Consider the following 5,444-nt stretch of genomic DNA (forward strand, 5'->3'; position numbering starts at 1 on the left):
TTTCAGTATTTAAATATTCAGCTGGCTAAATCTGGGATGCACTGCCTGGGTAAAAAACTCTGATTGTGGTTTCGGCATCACTAAATATGCACCGGCCTTCTTCGGTTGCTCTTTTAGGATTTTTAAGGGTTGATTTTCTGCTGTGTTAATCTGATGGTTTGACTGAATTGATGACTTGATTCCAATACAATATCCTTGTTAACTCATTGATTTACTGATTTGACCTGAACTTTATCGCTGCATTGTTTAACCCTTAGCTGAGTGGTGTTTATAGTTATTTAGCCTTAGTGATGTGTGCTCTTGGCTTTATTTGTTCATGTTAATAAAACATATAACTGGGATAAAGTGCCACAGGACTCTTTGCTGCTTATCCCAATGGAAATCTTTCTCAGTGCCACCTTCTTAGCCCTGGCTTTGGGTGATTTAAAGTTGGCTTTCTGGTCTTAGTTGTAGGTGGAATCTTCATCACCTTCTGGGGCTTGGCAGCTTAGAACTTTTGGGGGCTTTTCTCTGCCTTTTTGGTTCCCACTGCAGTCACCACATTCTGATGATTGTTCCTAGACATGGCCATGGTGGCCTTCCTGGGGATCTTGGTGGCTTTAGCCAGCTTCTTGGTGGCTATTTTCCTTCTCACAGCCACTGTCTTCTTCTCATGCCTTGTCCTGGGGGCCCAGCTGCTGGTTGAATGGGAAGGAGCCAAGGTGCTGGTGACTTTAGCCTGCACCAAGTTGCCTTTACTCATCAGACTCCTGAACCCCAACTGCATGTGGTTCTTGTTCTTCTGCACAACATAGCCCATGGAGAACAGGGATCTGCAAATGTGCATTCATATGATACCTTTGTTTAATTTATGAAAATATAAATTAGATACAGAAGACTGGAATCATTTCAACTGATGGAGAGGTTTGCTATGTTTTTATGCATTTGCATAGTGAAATATTGAGTGTTTACATTCATTTCAAGAGTGGAATTCGTGAGCATAATGGAGAATATAAATGAAATTGTTTTCCCTTTTTTTAAAAAAAGGTGTTATCAGAGGGCACTTGGATTTGAACCAAGGACCACTTGATCTGCCATTAAACACTCTACCACTGAGCTATACCCCCATGGCAATAGTGGGTTGGAGTTATGATCTCCAGGACTTTCAAAGACAGACCCTGCTTCAGCAAATTCCTTTTCTATTCTCGGACCACAGGTGGTTTTAAAAATGGGGTTTGATTAAACTTCATAAATGTGGTAAACACCACAGCTTGCACACCCACTGATATAGCTTCTCCCACTGACATAGCTGCCACCTCCTGGTGAAGTGGATTAACTACACCGACAGGAAAACTCCCTCCCATCAGCATAGAGCAGTGGTTCTGAAACTGTGAATCAGGACCCCAAAGTGGGTTGTGACCCTGTTTTAATGGGGTCACCAGGGCTAGCATTAGACTTGTTGGGGCCTGGGGCTGAAGCCAAAAGTCTGAACCCCACCACCCAGGGCTGAATCCCTCAAGCTTCAGTTTTGCCCTCCCCCTGGGGGGCAGGGCTCAGGATTCAGCTTTGGCTCCCCCACCTCTGCCTGGTGTGGAGGGGGCTTGGTGTTTGGTCCCCCTTTCCTAGCATCATGTAGTAAGTTTTTTTGGCAGAACTTCATTTCACATGCAGTGAAATGAAGTTTGAGAAACCCTGGCATAGAGCATCTTCATTAATGAGCTGCAACACTGTAGGCTCAAAGTTTGAAATGTAGACTTGTCCTTAGCCTATGAGTAAGACTAGACTTGTTTCCCTATGGTACCATGGGTGCTCAGGCATTGAAATTACAGCCATGAAAGCACCATACACCAGCCTTCCCTAGTTGGTAAGAATCAAACCACCAGAGAAAGACCCCCATGGTTTCCCAGCCCAGCTCCCTAAGCACTCAGCCACAACCACTTAACACATGAGCTTTTTTACCTTATGGTTCGGTTCTCACTGAAGTGTCATTTCCAATTGTTTGCTCAGACTGGCTTACCCAGCACACTCACTGCTGTGCAGTTCTGTAAGCGTGGCCATGGCTGAACAGCAAGAATTCCTGCCCATTTCCCTACTGGCTGGAGCATGGTTAGAGTATGTTTGTGGTTAATGATGTTGCTGTAGATTGTTCATTTCCTGCTTTGACAATTCGGACAGCCCCTTTTCCCATCATATCATCAGCACATCAGTGATTCCAATAGCAGGGGCAGGTTTTCTCTGGGGCACTGAGATTTTTTGGGAAGTTGGTGGCTCCTTTCTTTCCTCACTGTGGAGTAAACTCAGCTTTTTATTCCATCCTTGATGACTCATGGAATAAGAATAGCCGCATGAAATAGAGAGGGAATATCTCACTGCCAGGGGGGAAGGTGGCCACGTCCCCTCTGTCTGACCATTGCCATTGCAGGAGAGAATGTTTCAATGGAATTGAATGCCCTGGCTCAGACAAGAGACACAGGGAGATTTTGCTGTTCATGGATACATGCAAAGGAATTTGTTTCTCTGTGTGAAAATGAGGAAGGAAATGAAATACCCAGATGGTGGTGCCTAAGCCAAAAGAGAACCCTATAGGATTAGAATAAGATAAGGTCTCAAGCAGCATGTTTCTTACTTTGCCCATCTGTCAATTTTGATTATTATTGATGGAAATATTTTGCCATTGGGTTGTGTGTTTACACAGAAATTGAGATTTACCAAGAAATGCGTAATTCTTCCAATCCTGCCTAGTCTGCAGTTGGTGAGTTTAGAGGGACACACTCACTCTTCCCACTCCCCATGCCAGACCTGTGCTCTCCAGGTTGTTAACTTCCCACACTGCTGGGATCCTTCCCTGATCTCCCCTCAGACCTCTGCCCCCCACACCCACTTCTGGGATCCCCTCCCAGCACTGTCCAACTCCCCTGGTGGCAGGATCCCCTCCCATTCCTTTCTCCCCTCCGAGCAAAAACTCTGCATTTCTCCCACACTGGGAATTGAACCCAGGCCGCCTGGGTGAAAACCAGGAATCCTAACCACTAGACCATATGGGACTGGTATATGCAATACTATTTAAAAGTAGCCATTCTTCACCAAAAAAACTTCAAAAACAGACTTCAAAGAGCAACTGCAGAGTTACAATTTATTTGCAAACTTAACACCATTAATTTGAGCTTGAATAGAGACTGGGAGTGGCTGGCTCACTACAAAAGCAATTTTCCCTCTCTTGGTATTGACACCTCCTCATCAATTATTGGGATGGACCACATCCACCCTGACTGAATTGGCCTTCAGCACTGGTTCTCCCCTTATAAGGTAACTCCCTTCACTTCATGTTCAAATACATATTTATGCCCGTATCTGCAATTTTCACTCCATGCATCTGAAGAAGTGGCTTTTTACCCATGAAAGTTTATGCCCAAATAAATCTATTAGTCCTTAAGGTGCCTTCAGACTGTTCATTGTTTTTGTGTATTTTGTGTATTCTAAGCTGATCTTAACACTTTCAATGCCCTTACAAACTTAGGGTATGGCTACACGTGTAGATGTAGAGTGCTTTGAGCTAAACCAATCTTTGTAGAGTGCAGTAGGGAAAGTGCTGCAATCTGTCCACACTGACAGCTTCAAGCGCACTGGCATGGCCACAGTTGCAGCAACATTGGGAGTGGTGCATTATGGGCAGCTATCCCAGCATGCAATTGACTGCAACGTGCTTTTCAAATGGGTGGGGTGGGGTGGGGTGGAGTATGACAGGGTGTGTGTTGTGTGTATGGGGGGGAGAGAGAGTGCGTTTGGGGGGGGCTGAAAGCATGTCAGCGTGCTGTCTTTTAAGACAGCAGCAGACCTCCCCCTCCTCCACGCCTCTCTCTCTCACACACAGCATTCCACAGTAATGGCTTGCTTTGTCTCGGAGCCGGCTGTCAGAAATGGAGCTTTCAAAGGGCATATCCGCATTCCTAGGAGAGTTCAAAACAATGAGAACAGCGGCCACTTGACTTAAGGGGATTATGGGACATTTCCAGAGGCTGATCAGATCGCTGTAATGCAACACCTCATTCACATTGACGCTGGGCATTTCAGCCACTACACAACACGTGTTAATCTTCTTGCCGAGGTGGAGTACCAGGAGTGCTCTAGCTGTGGAGTCAGAGTGCTCTACATGCCTTGCCAGTGTGGATGGGGTGTGAGCTAGGGTGCCCAGGGCTGCTATAATGCACTCTAACTCACAAGTGTAGCCAATCACTTAGATGCTTCTCACTTAGGCTGGTTGCTTTTCAAACAGGCTCTCCCCTTTGATTAGCACTTCCGTTGCTTGGTGTGGTGCTGTCTGTAGATGTAGGTGGAAGAGAGAGAGAAAGCATGGCAAATGTCTCTCCCTTTTATCATGTCCTTTCTTCCCTCTTGGCTTTGCTCCCCCCCTTCAGAGTCAGGTGAGCATTAATGAGTCTCTCCAAGCAAGATTGAGCAATTCCCCTTGTGTGGCCTCATGCAGGTGAATCATTACATTGTAGCCCCCTTGCTGGACAATGGCTGTTTGACACTCCAGGTATTGGTTACTTTCCTTGCTGTTGCTACTGGGGAGCTAATATTTGGCTGATTCCCCCAATTTACAGCATAGTGACAACCATACTACACAATTCTCATAACTTCATATTCATTAATGATATACATATATGGATAGAGAAATGACTTTCAGCAGATCATATCCTTTCCCCTGATACCTTACAAGTCATTCTTTATATGTAAGATCACGATTATATGAAAATGAGGAATATGGGGTTACAACATGCTCCCCCAAAGGTATAGACTGTCACACTGAGATTTGATTTTCATTTGTTATGTAACTAACTTTGACCTCTGTGCCTAACACTTATAATCACTGAAAATCTATCTTTCTGTAGGTAATAAACTTATTTTAATGTTTTACACTTGTGAAATTGTCCAAAGTGCTTGGGAAAGCTGCTCAGATTAAAAAGGCTGGTGCATGTTCACTTTCTTTTTGAGGAAGTGGTGAATTAATTAATGAGCTTGCACTTTTCAAGAGGTTTTGAGCAGTGTCAGATGGTACATTTCTGAGGTGCAGGGTTGGAAGGGACCTCAGGAGGTCATCTAGTCCAACCCCCTGCTCAAAGCAGGACTAATCCCCAGACAGATTTTTGCCCCAGATCCTTTAATGGCCCCCTTAAGAATTGAACTTACAACCCTGGGTAATTGAGGAGTGGCTTATACAGCATTCATGCCACTTAGTTAGGTGCATTGCTGCATGTTGTTAGCTGAGTGATCAGAGCACCAGGAGGGGTTTTGCTGCTTGTCACTAGTGCAGCATTGTAAGACACAGCCCAGGCTAGAGAGATAAGAGGACAGAACGGGTCCCACAGTTTGGGATTGTACCCCGCGGATCCCACCACACAGAGACCCTCCTGTGACCAGCCGTGGTAATATTGTGCTTAGTACTCTGCCTTGTAGCTTCAACA

General features: G+C 45.2%; 2 non-coding genes across 2 annotated transcripts; both read right to left on the reverse strand.

Annotated features, from left to right (window-relative positions):
* Nucleotides 1-1,034: 1,034 nt before the first annotated feature.
* TRNAC-GCA lies at nucleotides 1,035-1,106 on the reverse strand. Its single transcript has one exon. It is a non-coding gene; the product is annotated as a tRNA-Cys (tRNA).
* Nucleotides 1,107-2,951: 1,845 nt separating this feature from the next.
* On the reverse strand, nucleotides 2,952-3,023 carry TRNAE-UUC. Its single transcript has one exon. It is a non-coding gene; the product is annotated as a tRNA-Glu (tRNA).
* Nucleotides 3,024-5,444: the final 2,421 nt, after the last annotated feature.

This window comes from Trachemys scripta, chromosome 25, assembly GCF_013100865.1.
Source record: "Trachemys scripta elegans isolate TJP31775 chromosome 25, CAS_Tse_1.0, whole genome shotgun sequence".
In the NCBI taxonomy this organism is placed as follows: domain Eukaryota; kingdom Metazoa; phylum Chordata; order Testudines; family Emydidae; genus Trachemys; species Trachemys scripta.